At 38.4% G+C, this 17,447-nt stretch overlaps 1 long non-coding RNA gene across 1 annotated transcript; it reads left to right on the top strand.

Moving 5' to 3' along the window:
* The first annotated feature begins 5,819 nt into the window (after positions 1-5,819).
* LOC117411996 (uncharacterized) lies at positions 5,820-9,652 on the top strand. The gene is made up of 3 exons (XR_004660959.2): positions 5,820-5,905; positions 6,909-7,037; positions 9,220-9,652. It is a non-coding gene; the product is annotated as an uncharacterized LOC117411996 (long non-coding RNA).
* The last annotated feature ends 7,795 nt before the right edge of the window (positions 9,653-17,447 follow it).

The raw sequence follows: 17,447 nt of genomic DNA, 5'->3' as shown, positions 1-17,447 counted from the left end.
GCCCACACCTTCGTCTGGGAGTGCTCAAATACTCCGGGCAGCTGGCAGAGTCTTTCCTCCATCTGTCAGAGCTGCTGCTTCATCACAGTTTCAGAAAAGATGTACAACTTTAGGGACACTTGGGGTACTTTTCAATTATTTTTCAAATAACAAATGTAGTATATGTGCACATTATGAGGGGCAAGGTATATTGTGCAAGCATCTTAAACATTCCACAAAAGAGCCAGGTTAGTTTGCACAAGCAGCTATAGACTCCTCAACAGCAGGGGTCAGAATTTGCAAAAGCACTATCTCTTACAAATTCATTCATTCATTCTTTCGTACATACAGCAATACATACATACATATTTATGTTATGCATAAACATATTAGATACAATTGTGTCATGCCATACTTTTATAAAAATAAGCAACAAAAAAGTGAATATGTACTGTTTTATGTACACATCAGTACAGAACAAACAGTTTTTAAATTCTGTTTGTTGGTAGGAAGAGACTGTTTGTACTTCTATAATTATATTAGAAATGGTAGGAAGCACTCTATCAGTATGACAATCTATTATTTTATATGACTACTTTTACAAAGTGATGGTTTTTTAAAAATAAAAACAAAGAATTAACTTTCTTTTTTTTTTTTTTTTTTTTTACCAGTCATGCATGGTCTGTAACGAGGTGTACCTTTATAAAGTGGAAGAAACACTTTTCTTTAAAGAAGACCGCACTCCAGTTTGACCCTGTGAGCTCCTTCTTAATCATGCCTTTGATTGTGCTTTTCCCCAAGGAACTTTGTCAGCATCCCAAAACATCCTCCTTGGCACGCAAGCTGTCTCTTTATGGATAAGAATGCAGTGATCTGTCAGGCACCCTCAGCTATGTAGCATGTTCTTTTAAATTATTACTACACCAGTGCTGCCCTTCTCTGACCCATCCTCCTTGTCCTTTCTCGGTTTGATCTACCCCTACCTTTTATACTTCAAGCAATATATATATATATATATATATATATATATATATATATATATATATATATATATATATATATATAAAACAAGAATTGGGCTCAAACAGGATACTCATCAGTCACTAGAAATACTTATTTAAGATGAAGAGTAACTGATAAACAGATAACTCACTATTTTAGCAATTAGCTACAACATTTAGGCTTCCAACTTTTTCAGATAGCAAGGACGACGTTTAATGTGTAGTAGCTAGGTTTCTTGCAATTTGTTAATTAATTACACTACATTATACATTTCTTTCTTGTTAAAATAATAACAAAATATATGATACAGTATATTAACCTCTTGAAACATAACACAATGTGGGCCACTGTAACTGCCAAATATAAATATAGTATAAATATGTTAGGATGCTTTCTGAGGAGTCTAATGATAAGCTAAAGATAGAACCTCATCATGTCTACACTTCCTGCTGCACTTGACTGAAGATATATAAGGAATTCCACTTCCTTGATACATACTCATCAGGGATGTTATTGATCATATTAACATTATCTCACTGTGAGATCAATGAAGGAGGTTCACTCTTGCAGGAGACGACCACATGAGAAGATTTGAAATCTAAGTGAAGACAAATGATTTTCTGTCTCAAATGAAGCTCAAAAAGAGGATATGTATAAATGTAAGATGGATAACGAGATTCGCTACATTTACAAGCAAGAGAAATCCAGGGTAACCACCTCATTTTGAAGAAAATAGTTTCATGCAGCTAAAACCTTTAAATAGCTTTAATAATCTTACCAGCAACTGAATAATGCCAATATTAATCTCGCTGATGTATTTATTAACATTACTAAATACAAAAATATGACCGGGAAACTAGGTCAGGTTTATGCATTTCAGGTGTTATAGCCTGCCAAAGTTTAGAAGAAAGGTTTAAAAGTCATTTTAATTTTACGACTTTACTGAAAATAAAGTATGATATCAATGCCCAACTAAATACAATGATTCCTATTGTATGTGTAAAAAGACTTTGATGTCATACTTGGAACAGCAAGGGATTAAAATAAAAAAAAAGCCTGTAGGCAACAACCATAATAACCATTTGGTCTATGTGAAATGCATGACTGACTATCTTGGGACGGAACCAGTTCTGTGGAAATAATCACCTTTTGAAACTGATCATGGAAGAGGTGAATTGCCTTCAGGAGTGAGGAGGGGATGGATTGGGTGGGGGGGGGCTGCAATCATATACAAAGTCAGGTTATTTCTTGATTCTAACTGTGAACATCATACAATTGAATCCAATAATGATCAGGGTTGTTTTTAATTATTTTATAATTATTGTTTCTCATCACTGGTTCTGAAGCCATCTGGTCCATTTTACTAATTTCCTATAGAATTGATTAAAGATCACTGGTTATTTTTAGATTACTTTTACAAATAAGGTGAAACCCCAAAAAGCGAATTCAATAAATCATAAATATATAAATAACACAAAATATTAAACCTCCAATGTATTTATTTGTTCTGTTAATTCTGAGATGCACAGATGTATGTATTATTATTTTTTTGTTGTTGCACTCATTCAATAACTATGGACACAGGGTTACCATCTGCAAGAAAAGTAATGTGTGTTTTAATCCTGAACATTTGAATTATAATGTACGTTTATCCAAATAGTATTTTAATTACATGCAACTACAGTATTTTTTTTATTATAATGCATGCAGTATAGAATGCTATGGTATTTTTGTAAGGTTAGTGTACAAGAGAGTCATACAAGGGATTTGAAACAAGGCTCCTCGATCATACATGTTACAGGGCGCATGTTATAATTATGGTTATTGCATCTTCTTCAATACAGGAGATATTTAATATTCCATTCAACTACAATTTCTAAGGCACTTATTACATCAAAAGGCAAATCAAAACATAGAAAAAAACAGTTGGATGAGATCACTAAACCACATCTGAATTTCCTGAAATAAAAAATAAATAAATAAAATGATGGTTCAGGCAGCTGTTGAAAACTGTAGTGCCAATATTGGCAAATTATCAATCTTGCATGACTACATATAAAAAAGCTTTGAATGAAAATGAGGTTTGAAATGACCTCCAGACAGCTCTGTGTTTGTATATACCGTGGTTAAGCCTAGAGCAAATGGAGGTTTGTTGCAACAAAACGTATGGAAAGCTCTTTCAATACAATTCAATACTACTGTATGCCGGATGTCTTCATCTATAGCCTGATATTGGTTTCCATTCCTTCTGATCCCTAGAGAGAAGAGCTTGCTGCCTCAATAGAAAACAAAAGAAGAGAGTTCAATATTCTTAAGGTAAGCTTTGCTCAAATTGAAAATCTCCATTAGTGTCAATGGTAAGGGTTTGTATTGTTTCTATATCAGACTTCTCTTTTTGCAGTTGAATTGTAAAAATAGCACTCAAGTGGTGATTGTGAATAAGATGTAAGGTGTTTCATAGCATTTGTGCAAGATGACAAAAAGGCTGAATTATATCCAGAACATATGGATATCAAGCATTGTTGCTGCACACATTGTATTTACTACCTTTCCTGAGATACAGTGTCCAATATACTACAGAAAATCTACCTTGGCTTAATTGAGAACATATTTTTCTAGTCATGGCAGTTGGGTTTTTCAAAACACACACAACTACACAATGCCACCAACTGTGAACAAAGTGTTAAAGACAAATCAGAGTGCTTGGTCTACTAATAATCACATTATTCTGTATATACTGTTCATTTTGTATATGTCATGTTCCGTTTGTTATCATCGTAGGTCCTCAAGGGAATGTCAAAAATCCTGACTTATCACAGGCAATCTTTTGCCAAATATGTCTTCAAAACTCAATACTAAACTCTAGTTAACGCATGCAAATGTGGCATTGTTGGTTAATGAAATGTGTTTTAGCAGTTGATGCCACTACAGATTTCAACCTAGACAGTTTAAACACGTTGAAACAATTAGTAATGAGGTTTATAATTAATAATGGTTGTGTAATTCTTACAGCAACATTTGCAATCATCTGCTGCAGAGTAGGCTAATTATGGCTGTCACATTATAATGCCTAAGCTAAAAATAAAATTAAAAATACATATATTCACATTGCCATTATTACATGTGGATGTCTATGTACTATAAACAAAAAAAATATTCTCAGTCTTGGGTCAGTTTCTGTTCTCAGTGAGTCTGTCAAAACCACCACAGGTGTGGGTGACAGTCTTTAAAAGCCTGATACCTACAAAAACTTCAATCTTGTTAGCTGGGCTCCCATCTCTACATTCTCATTCCCATCAGAGGGAAGGCTTCAAATAAATTAAACTGGTTCTGTCAAAGAGCCATCCATCTCTGCCGCATACACCGTTCACTCAAAAAAGGTGCTCGCACCTTGTACAAGGGAAGACAGGTTTTAGGATCACTCTGTGAGAAGTTATTAGTATTAATATTGCCATTCTTCGGATTGAAATTGAAAAATTCAGATGTTCAGATACAGAACATTCTGTAAAAGTTCACATTTCCTAAGCTGTAATAAAATCAACACAAATTAGACCATTTTGCATTAAAAGATAGGATAGTGTCAATACTTTTGGGCCACTTTGTACCAAGGCACTTACAGTACTGCCTTAAAACCATAGTAATTAATTCCCAGTTTGTATGGAGCTACAGGTCAGTAATCTTTGATCTCAATAGCACAACATTACGAGCAGAAACCTGATTAACTTGCATATTTCTTATTCCTCTGACTGTATGCCAGATGAAGCTCCAGTGTAATATAATACCCTCTAAAGAAAGGGGTAGAAAAAAGTTAACAAGTTTAGCACCATTGATTCAGTGTGGAGATGGGCATTGCAAGCTGTGGGGGGGGGGGGGTAGTGATTGAATGTGTTCTCTGCAATAACATTGACTTTATCCTTTTAGTAGCATTTTTGTCTCCCAGGTCGTGAGTTTTTTATGTGAAGAACTGCAGGACAAATTCATACCTTTAACTAATGGATACATGTTTGATGTGTAGCTCTCAGGAACCACAATAAATCCTACAGGTTTTTTTTTTTTTTTTTTATTCTTCCCTGCACTGCGCCTTGTGGTTTAGCCAAACGGCCTTCTCTAGGCTTTCCTGCTGAGTCGGAAATTGGATGGCCCCTGTCAATAGCCCCCAAGGCAGATTCTGATCTGATGATTAAATACAAGCTCCCTCACTCTTCCAGGCTAGTCTCTGTGGACCTCTGCTGCACACTCTGCCACTGCAGAGCGAGCAAGGACTTTCAAACCAGTAAGCATCAGACAAATAACCCTTCACCCCCGGCCTCCCAGGAGCACGTTCCTTTCCAGTAGTTTGTTCGGTACTCTATATTAGCTTTGGTATTTGATGCGAGACTCTTGCAGTATGTACAGACATTGTTTTTTTCTTTAGCGCAAAGTTTGTTCCTCAATAGAATACATTTTTAATGTTGCAGAACCTTTAAGTAAGCAGCATAATTAATAATTTGCATCTAAGTTACTACATAAGTATCGTAACAGCAATGTTTCCCTTTTAGAGAAAGCTGATGCAAACCGTGATGCAAAAGCTTAGAAGCCTTGCCCTTGATGAGTTTGTATTAGCTTCTGTTAGTATCTCTAGATTAAGAACATTTGCATGGTAGAATTGTATTTTTGCTTGTACATCCGTATAAACGTAAACTCCAAGAGACACTGTATCAATGGTGATGTCTCTTCCCCTGGAGAGAGGTGTAATGCACTATACTGCAGTGAAAGGCATCTTCCATCAATTCTTCCACTGGTATTATTATGTACTGTCCATCACCCTTCAGACCAGGTTTTTCATTTTTTCCCTAAAGGTCAAGGGTGCTGTGCTCCTGGATCATTTGTCTTAATCCAGCCGTCAACCCAGTTGCATTGAGTTGCCTTGTCACGGTTTCAGAGGGTATGATCTTTTGGTCTTAAAGTGTCATTAAGCAAAACAATTTGTGAAACACCACGTTCTCAACAATGACTATTTTCAGATTGTGACTCCAAAACAATATTCTGTTCACATGCACACTTTCTACAAGGGTCCTATTCATTCTTCATTTTAATTACACATATGCACATATTGGATAACCTAAGCAGGACTTGCATGTTAATGGACGGTTTCGACAACTTTTTTTAAGTTTGAATAAGTTTAAATCAAATGAGAAAAGGCCAGGCTGGGGCAATCCACTAATTAAGCCACAAGCAAACATTTACTATGTGGGTCACTAGCATGTTATCTGAGACCTGTGAACAATGCTGTCTGCCAATTACTGTGAGATAGTGATGGACTTTAATTTGACCTGGGTCTTGCTGGGTCAGTAATCACAATGATAAAGACAGAAACCATTATGTTTCTTGCACAGGGGCCACTTAAAGATTATGCTGTTGTATTGCTTGGAATCCATAGTAATCTGATGTGCACTTGCTTAGATTTTGTTAATATAAGATATCAAATGATATATTTTTGCAGCACACCCCAATTAAAACAGTTACAGTTAAATCGTTTTTTTTTTGTTTTTTTTTTGTAATTATTAGGCTAAGCATTTTTTCGGAACTGTTTCTTAGTGGTTGTAATTGCTATTTTAGTATGTCAGGATTACTACTACAAGTGCATCTTCCCTTCCATTAAAGAGAAATATTGAAATCTATATTTTTTTAATTCATACTTACCAAGTGTATAATGCATATTTTTTCTGCCTTAGTTTCTATTATTTAAATAACATGCATGCCTTATATAATGTGCACACCTAGTATGCTACCCCATCAAAAATAAAAGATATAGCATTTTTCCAAGTATAATGTGCACCTCAAATGTAACCTTTTATAAGTATTGTAACTGTCTTTCTGCCAGTAATTGTATATGTAGTTCACCTTTTCGTTATACTTTAAATAAATTGGATGGAAATGTTTTCCAGAAAAAGACCACGGCTTCCCCTAACAACATTGGATTCTTGTCGGACACATCATAGATACCATCAAAAATGATCTTCCTTCCATTCCATTGCATTATTCCAACTGTCAACAATAGAGGAGTAAATGTTGTGGTGAGTAGACATTTTGGTGCCAATATTGATCACATATCTGCTAGTTTGAGGGTGCAATGGTCTGTACAGATTGCAATAATAATAATTTGGTCAGCGACTGCTATTTCAATCAAATAAAATCAGCATCATAGCCAATTACAAAAGAACAGTCATTCTAAGCTCTGATCCCTAAAATAAAAGAAACAGGTTTTAAGAAATAACGTTTATTAAACGTTTATCTAAAGCAGTCACCCGCTAACTGCACACCTCCATTCAGAAGTGGCCTTATTCTTTTATTACTGCCTCTTGGCATCCACTGGAAAGTAATTTCTCCTGCGTCCTGGCTACAACTGGCATCCTACAATTAATGCATTATGCACAAATGACTGCATTTTAAAAAGGCAGAAAGAATGACGTTTCTGCTTTTTTTTATTTAAAAATATACATTACGTTTTTAAAAACTGAATCAGCAGTCCTTCTGCTCCTAGCATGCTGTGCTGCTAATGGAAAGATAGAAAAAGTGTGCAATCTTGCTTCATGCATGATTTATGAATATTGCACAGCTCCATTAAAGGTGTAATAGTTGGGGCTAAATAAGATAGGGATGTTCATCTAATTCCATCGTACATTTTACTATAGGATTCATCATCTTGCTGTAAGACGTCTCAATAATATTGTGTTGCGGCTTCCATATGGATTTTGTGTTGTCTGTTAAAGGCAATGATGTTTTACTTTTCATATAACATGAATATAGTGGATCTCCCCATATAACAATGAGCTTATATGATGTAAGTGATACAATGAGCTGCCAACACTTTATAAGGCACATCCTGTTTATTGGCTTCAATGGCTTCACTATGGCAAGATCACACAATACAACTAGGTTAACCCAGTCAGAAATATGAGCAAGACAGTATTTAGCCACACATATCCGCATCATTTTGTGACGACCCATTTACATCATTTCTAAAAACATGAAGGGTGACCAACTGGACCCTGTGCTAAAGTCTTGTTGAAGTCAAACTGGTTTATTTATTTGTAAAACAGTTACATCTTTAACAGTTACATCAGTTAACTTTTCTGAATATTTGCCCACTGTGTTAAATGTGTGACGATTATGTTTCATTGCTGTCACTGGAAAATAAGTCCCACAGAACTACTTAGAAACATATTTACTGATATCATTTACATCAAGTTTCCTTTAAAGCCAATGAGGACAAGCTAAAATAAGCCTCCTTACCACTGCTATGTGGCATGCATGTCACACTCACATCAGTACTAGCCGCTTGGGGGATGTGGCCTGAAAATGACAGAAAACTTAACAAAACAGTACTTTGGGCATACGAAATATCAGAGCATTATTGTTTTAATCAGAATCAGTATTAGCATTAGTATTCAACTTAAAATAACAATCCATATATACGAAATATTAAATTTAAATATCTTATTATTATACACAACATAATTAGCTTCATATAGTATTTTTTTGTTTGTTTTTTAAAGCCTTTTCAATGTTTCATTGTGGCTTTGATAATATAACATCCTTTTACATAGTAAAAAAAAAAGTACAGAAAATGACAAGCAATACTTTGGAAAATGCTGGACTGGCCCTTCTTTAAACACAGCCCTGCAAATAGTCAAACTGGATGTCCAGGTTGAATAAGGCTTCTCATCATTTAACAAGATCTTGGCACGCTAGCCATTTTCACATCCGTCAGTACTAGTGCAGTTAAAAGTGTGAATTCCATACCTGCTACTGCAACTCAAATCTTATGGGACCATCCCTGGCTCTGACAAGATACTGGGGTTCTGAAACTATCACTTCAAGTACTTGATAAGTCCTAGTTTTTAAACCAACATTCTGTTACTGTAATTAACAGGTTCTTTGTCTGACTAGGTCCCATTAATACGGTTCCAAGTTGTATACATGACAAATAGGTTTGTTGCCTTCCATTTAAGCAGCCAACATAACCAAAGATAACTGCACTGATGGATTCACTTTTTTTTACATGTGTCCTGCAGGATATAGCAGTGCAAACCATAACTGCCCCTGTGTAGTTTAAAGTGTGCTTTATAATGCAAACTAATTACAATGAATATGATCATTAATTGTTTTTAAAAGTATTTAATCTCTCCAAAATTGTTTGGAAGTTAAGCTAAACAATAGATTTATTTTTGTTTCTTGTCTGCTTTTCTCTTTCAGTTTCCTAGGTCCTTACCTTCCAGATGATACAGCACATGCTAATTAAAAACTGCCTTCTAAGTATGGTAACTTCATGGGTCTACCATTTACCTTGTCCATATGTCACCAGGTGGTAATTGAGGCTTTTTTTATAGTGAATGGTTTCCACTATGGACAGAAGAGTAGTACTGTATATGCACGTAGAACTATGCATTATTTGTGTTTATAATTTTAATAATATGTTCATTGTGTTCTGTATCCCAAATCTCAGTCTTACATTAATTATAATAAAGGTGAAGTCAGTTCCATTACCTTAAGTAAACTGAACAGGGATGATTTTATCAGACATTTAAACTAAGAGGTCAGTGAGCTTTAGACCACTGGGATCCTGAGTTTGTCGAACTCTTTCCACTCAAATACAGAGCAACACTGATCTCAAGTGGCAAAATTAGCACACTACAGTAGGGGGGGTGGGGGGGTGGGGGGGTGGGTGAAGGAAGGACGATGCAAAACAATGAAAGGAAATTTGAAAAAATCAAACACTGGCTCTGAGTTTTCTGAAAACATTTTATAGGGCAAGGTGCTGGAACAAGAAGTAACAGGCTGCAGCGTGCTGTGAGAACCCAGAGGATAGCAGGTCAGGCTCAGATGGTTTGCTGAACCAAGCTGGATACAATTAGCATGCTGAAGGTACAGTCCATGAAGCCTTTCACACTAAAGTGACATAAGAAGAGAAGCAGAGTTGTCTGAGAAGCCATTAGGTGTCATTTCAGATCATGTTTGTATGAACAGATTTAAACTCTTTATGTTCTGTTCCTATCTAGCCATTTTAGACAAACTCTCTTTAGTTACAATTCATTTGAGACTGTCATTTGATGATGTCATCTACATATATCAAGTTTCAATAGATTAAGAACATTACCTTTTATATATTTTTTATATGATGAACTCCTCAATCATTTTGTATATAACTTTTTCTGAGTGATCATTCTTTTACACCATAGTTATTAGGAATTATTTGAGTATATTGCATATGTGCAAGTCTCGTACTAAACTAGAATTGAGTAGCTAGCTATATTTGCCATGGCACATTATTCAGTCGTTGTGTTAAAAGAAAAGCAAATTTTTCACATTTTCACACTGCTATGGTGATCATTTTCATTAATATGCTTTTGTTTCTTGCTTATTCCCTACCCCTTGGATACCACCAAAAGATTTAGTTGAGTGGACTTTTTTATCCACCAGGGCTATTCATGATGCGTGCATATGACATATTGAGGTAATAAAAATCCACTCCGATGGGACAGTGATGCAAGACTAATTAAGCACCACTGCTATGACCTTATTGCGGCAGGCAGTTGCCATGGAGTTGCAATACATCTTCTGGGCCTGTGTCGAACTAGATTTCCCTTCTCCAATTTAAAAAAGTTGCAAGGTCATTACCACAGAAGGCACAATTACATGAAATAATCTCATCTGTAAAAATTAGCTGTATTGACTGTTAGCTCAGTGACATTCAATACGGGCGTCTGGGAGAGGTCAGGTGTTTGTTATTCAAGGAGGACTGCTGGAGGTCAGGCAAGTCAGTCAGTTTTCATTTAGAAAATACAAACCAAATGACAAGAAATAAGAGGAGATAGTAAAGCTGTTTATTGTTTTATTTATTTTTTTGACATGCATTGTAGTCAAGAGGACTGCAATATAAGTATAAAAACACAATCAAACACCACCTACTATGTGTATTATTATTTATTTCTTAGCAGATGCCCTTACCCAGGACGACTTACAATTGTTACAAGAGATCACATTATTTTTTTTACACACAATTACCCATTTATACATTTGTACTTAAAAGTAGTAGCACTGTTATATATAGTAAGTATTAACACTCATAACATTTACCGTGGTATCCCTGGTATTCACCTGACAGACCTACTGTGTAATAGGTTTGGGTTTGATTATCCCTGCTCTCTTCAGTGACATGAAACTCTGCAATTGTGCACGAACCACAATTCTAAACTCCAGGTGTGCAAACTCTGAAAAAGAAAGTTAATCTCATATACAAAGTTAGACTACTTCATTGTCATAAGGAGCCAGGTGGTGCAGGGGCTAAGTCTCTAACATACAGTGTTGTTCTCCTTTGGGAACGGGGTTCGAATCTTGGCGACTCCTTCCTTCATTTTCAAATACGTTGTTAATTTCCCTTATAGTCAATGGCAAAGCAAGCTCTTCCATGGCAGAGAGATGGCGTAGCGGGTTAATGCGCCGGCGTGCTGCGCCGTTCCCCCTTTGGGGACGGGGTTCGAATCTTGGCGAATCCTTCCTTTATTTTCAGAAGAATTGGTTCATTCACCTTATCATCAGTATGAAGGCGGCCGTTCCTGTGGGAGCTGGTGGCGCAGCGGGTTAATGCGCCGGCGTGCTGCGCCGTTCCCCCTTTGGGGACGGGGTTCGAAGCTTGGCGAATCCTTCCTTTATTTTCAGAAGAATTGGTTCATTCACCTTATCATCAGTATGAAGGCGGCCGTTCCTGTGGGAGCTGGTGGCGCAGCGGGTTAATGCGCCGGCGTGCTGCGCCGTTCCCCCTTTGGGGACGGGGTTCGAAGCTTGGCGAATCCTTCCTTTATTTTCAGAAGAATTGGTTCATTCACCTTATCATCAGTATGAAGGCGGCCGTTCCTGTGGGAGCTGGTGGCGCAGCGGGTTAATGCGCCGGCGGGCTGCGCCGTTCCCCCTTTGGGGACGGGGTTCGAATCTTGGCGAATCCTTCCTTTATTTGCAGTAGAATTGGTTCATTCACCTTATCATCAGTATGAAGGCGGCCGTTCCTGTGGGAGCTGGTGGCGCAGCGGGTTAATGCGCCGGCGTGCTGCGCCGTTCCCCCTTTGGGGACGGGGTTCGAAGCTTGGCGAATCCTTCCTTTATTTTCAGAAGAATTGGTTCATTCACCTTATCATCAGTATGAAGGCGGCCGTTCCTGTGGGAGCTGGTGGCGCAGCGGGTTAATGCGCCGGCGTGCTGCGCCGTTCCCCCTTTGGGGACGGGGTTCGAAGCTTGGCGAATCCTTCCTTTATTTTCAGAAGAATTGGTTCATTCACCTTATCATCAGTATGAAGGCGGCCGTTCCTGTGGGAGCTGGTGGCGCAGCGGGTTAATGCGCCGGCGTGCTGCGCCGTTCCCCCTTTGGGGACGGGGTTCGAAGCTTGGCGAATCCTTCCTTTATTTTCAGAAGAATTGGGTCATTCACCTTATCATCAGTATGAAGGCGGCCGTTCCTGTGGGAGCTGGTGGCGCAGCGGGTTAATGCGCCGGCGGGCTGCGCCGTTCCCCCTTTGGGGACGGGGTTCGAAGCGTGGCGAATCCTTCCTTTATTTTCAGAAGAATTGGGTCATTCACCTTATCATCAGTATGAAGGCGGCCGTTCCTGTGGGAGCTGGTGGCGCAGCGGGTTAATGCGCCGGCGGGCTGCGCCGTTCCCCCTTTGGGGACGGGGTTCGAAGCGTGGCGAATCCTTCCTTTATTTTCAGTAGAATTGGTTCATTCACCTTATCATCAGTATGAAGGCGGCCGTTCCTGTGGGAGCTGGTGGCGCAGCGGGTTAGTCCCACGGCCATCTCTCCCCGAAGACGGCGGTTCGAATCCAGCTCCCGGAGGTGAGTTCCTGAGGTGAGTAATGATGTTGGTTGTAACGAATGATGTTGGCTGTGTTTCCACAGGAGGAGGAGGAGGCCTGCCCCTGCAGAGGGAGCAGGAAGAAGATGGGGGGGGCTCTGGCCCCCCCCGGCAGGGAGGAGAGCAAAAGATGGGAGTGTTGCTGCCTGAGAGAAGTGAAAGTTGTACTTTTGTCAATGCAAGATACTAACATATGTTGCAAACTGTATGTACATACTGCTAGTTTCTTTAAGATACTTATTTACCATTTTAATAATACAAATCTTAAACATACTAACCAGATTAAAAAAAAAGCATATTGAATGTAGTGAGTAGGGTACTTTTAAGAGACTAGTTTAGTTTAAAGTATGTACATTCAGTTTGCAAAAGTACAACTTTCACTTCTCTCAGGCAGCAACACTCCCATCTTTTGCTCTCCTCCCTGCCGGGGGGGGCCAGAGCCCCCCCCATCTTCTTCCTGCTCCCTCTGCAGGGGCAGGCCTCCTCCTCCTCCTGTGGAAACACAGCCAACATCATTCGTTACAACCAACATCATTACTCACCTCAGGAACTCACCTCCGGGAGCTGGATTCGAACCGCCGTCTTCGGGGAGAGATGGCCGTGGGACTAACCCGCTGCGCCACCAGCTCCCACAGGAACGGCCGCCTTCATACTGATGATAAGGTGAATGAACCAATTCTACTGAAAATAAAGGAAGGATTCGCCACGCTTCGAACCCCGTCCCCAAAGGGGGAACGGCGCAGCCCGCCGGCGCATTAACCCGCTGCGCCACCAGCTCCCACAGGAACGGCCGCCTTCATACTGATGATAAGGTGAATGAACCAATTCTTCTGAAAATAAAGGAAGGATTCGCCAAGCTTCGAACCCCGTCCCCAAAGGGGGAACGGCGCAGCACGCCGGCGCATTAACCCGCTGCGCCACCAGCTCCCACAGGAACGGCCGCCTTCATACTGATGATAAGGTGAATGAACCAATTCTTCTGAAAATAAAGGAAGGATTCGCCAAGCTTCGAAACTGCGCAGCAGAAATATTTCCACTTCTAGCAGGGTTGGCTTTTTGCAGTTTCTTAGTGCTGAAACAGTAAAAGTTGTGTTTCTCTACCCATTCCATTATGAAGTAAACTTTCATACTTCCTACTACTGTACTAGCTCCACTTTGAATTCATTACTACTGAGAAAAACAGCATGAGTGACAATCCTTCCTAAATAGGCAAAGTTTAGTTGTCAACATGTCTTAGCATTACCAGCAACCACTCGGGCATTGGTGACCAAAACAGGAAAATAACCTTGATTTATGGGCTTTGCGTGAGTGGAGTGAGCTCTATTAACACTTTCCTTTTCTTTCTGCAGAAGTGGACCCGGGAAGGAGACAAAGTGGATTGAGAAAGGAGAAAAGGAAAAAGTAAAATGATCATGGAAAGCTACCTCTTTAGAGGAAGGACAGCCATTATGAACAAGGGCAGGTGAAGGACCATGAAAAGGCTTAAGATGATTTAAAGTAGTGGTTTAAAGTAGTAGTTTAATATTTAAAAAAGGAAATTAAAAAGTTATATATGTTTTGTACCTGCAATTATTTCATGTTAGTGTGTGTCATTGTGTATGTACATATATCCTTTTAGGGCTTGCTATTGTTATTATTACTGTTTTTGTTATATTAAACATATTTAAAGAGCTCAAAAATTTGATTGTTTTATATAGTTCTTGGATCATAATTGCCATCTTGTACCAATCTTATTTTATTATTCAATTCTAGCCTCCTAAGTACATTTTGGATTGTATTTGAATAAACTTATATTCGCTGTTCTCTTACTATGCGATTATGGCTACAGAGACCAGAATATATGATTCTAGTTGATCATTTTCTTAAAATATGAAAGGCAGGAAATAGTGGCTCTGTGCTCCATGCTCCAGAACGCTCCAGTGACCCCAGTTGCAACCCCAGCTCCACTGGTGATCTTCAACAGGTTTTCTATTGTAGATCGCTTATTGTGTTTTCGTTTCTGAAACTGCAGCTCAGACCACCAGCCAGGTCCGTAAAAATGGTTTTCAGATCACGGTGCCACTCTGCTTTGCACCAAAGAACAGGTTCTTTATAATAAATGTGCCCTATCAGCTCTGTGAGTGTTTCTAGGTAGGCCAATTGCCAGCAGCACAGAAAGAGTAGTGAATTAATTATAGATGTATGTTAAATTACTTTCATTACCTCCCCTGGTTCTGGGATGGAACTGGAATCTGGATGAGTGATGAAATAGTATTTTAATATATCCCCCTAGCAGTGCTTTTTTTTTTTTTTTTTAAACTGAGCTGGCAGCATGTTTGACTGCTGAATAGAGTGAAGTTGGCACCTTATTTTTTACACAGCAGAGGTTTATGCTGAAAAGGCAATGTCAAGTGTTTGTGTGACCAGAGAATACGTAAACAAAAGGATACAGTAATAGATTGTGTGTTAGAAAGACGAGAAGGTGTATACGCCAGCCAAAATGACCCAGTATCCGTGGATCTGGGAGTCTGAACAAGGTCATAAATGAAAAGAGTAATCCCAACCCAACAGCCGCCAGAAGGCTTGGGTAAAATAAGAAAACATATGAAGTCGTAAGTATGTAAAGGAACCACACAGAATTCAGGAAGCTCTGTTCTGACCGAAAAATGTAAATTGCTTACAAATCCCTGAGAAGGATGCAAATGAGACAATTAGTGACCCTGAACACACTTCACAGATACAACTTCAATAACTAAAAACTGTCCAAGTTCTAGCACAATGGCTCTCAAGTCAGAAATCACGATTAAATTGGTCATTATGAGCTTAAGAAAGTATAATAAATGACATTTACAGTATGTTAATTAACTTCTAACTAGTCTACATGCAAAGCTTCATGAAATTCAGATCAGATTTCTAATACTATGCTTCCCCGACTCAACCAGTGCTTTACTGACTGTAGTTAAACCAAACCTATACAGACAATACTATCTATGTAAGAGTAATCATTCAGAGGCAGGCTAAACATGTTAATCTCACGGTTAAACAACGCAGTAACTGTGTCTTTCTTTATCAAGCCACATTACAACAAATAATTGTAGTAATCTCTAATACAGAGTTGGAAAACAGGAATAATAACTCTGCTTTAAAGGAGTTGTTTGCAATAAAATTACCGTCTAAGATTCTTGTAAGAATTTCCTTTGAACTGCAATCATTACTTCTGCATGTCTGACTCAATCAAAACCTATTAAAAGCTTTACTTACCTGAATCCACCTTTGTCAGTCCAGCTTTATTCAGTATAAACAGCTGTATTTGGATGTATCTTTGATATGCAGTTTCTTTGTTAGGACAGGTTTTCCCAATCCTGGGGGACCCCTGTGTCTGCTGCTTTTCATTCAAACTCAGTTCTCATTTACTTCATTGAACACCAGACGACACAGGGGTCCCCCAAGACCAGGATTAGGAAACCCTGTGTTAGGACACAGTGAAAAAAGATGAGACCGCTTGGTGCACTCTCTGCAGCTGAATTTGAGACTGCAAAACATTAACATTTTATGCTTGGCCCTTACCCAGTGGTAACAGGGATTATGTAAGTTGAAATGTTTAAAATAGAGTACTGGTAGTGCGACAGTTTTGAAGAAATATGGGGGAACAATCGTCCTCATCAGATTTTAAAAGTATTGTATGCATCATTTAACAGAAAAGGATAGCACCACATGCGTGACATACATCTGTACGTGACACCAATGATATTGAGTATTCTGCAGGTTACACTGTTGAAACCTACTGTATATATCTTTCTACCATGTTAAATAGATGACAAACATAATGCCCCCAATATAAGAATACTTTGTGACATTTAAGAATGTTATACATTTCAAAAATCCATGCACAAACTGCTTACATTCTATTTGCTGCCCAATCAACACAGCGGAGGTCAATCTTAGACAATATCTGATCAAAATCTTATTAAAAGATGCATTGTCCATTTTCAGATATAGAAGTTGCAAAAAAAATAAAAGTAGAGAAAATAAATTTCAACTCCAGACAGGTTTCTGGATGAATGATTTTCAATTAGGAGTATGGGTACGGTAAGGTATTTTTCATATGCTCGCCAGGAATATGACGGTTATATCATACATTTTTTAAAGCAGACATATTTCTTCTAGCAGATCAGAACATTAAAAGTAAATAAAGCCCATGACTATCACAGATTAATACAATTCTAACTGAAATAGATTAACAATCTAACAATGAAACATGGACTGCTTGGAAGCCTTGGATTCTGTTATTAGATCCATGCATTTCTCTTATACACACACCTGACGGATCACTGCAATCTCAACCTAAATTGCTTCAGATTTTCTTAAGAATTTCAGTTGTGTATTAGACCGGACTTGCATTATGCCCTATTTGACATTGCTATGATTACCATACATTTTCGTATACTTGAGTGCTACATACAACGATAACAAGAGCACAGCTTATATTTAATTGATAATATAGTGCACACAGTATAAACCATGATTTAACTTACAATGTATTATTCTTTGCTAGAATAAAACATGAAGCTCTGGTTTTTACTTGTATGAACACTTCA

This window comes from Acipenser ruthenus, chromosome 16 (genome assembly GCF_902713425.1).
Source record: "Acipenser ruthenus chromosome 16, fAciRut3.2 maternal haplotype, whole genome shotgun sequence".
In the NCBI taxonomy this organism is placed as follows: Eukaryota; Metazoa; Chordata; class Actinopteri; order Acipenseriformes; family Acipenseridae; genus Acipenser; species Acipenser ruthenus.
Note: the sequence above shows the minus strand (reverse complement) of the source record. Positions and strands in the feature narration are given on the sequence as shown.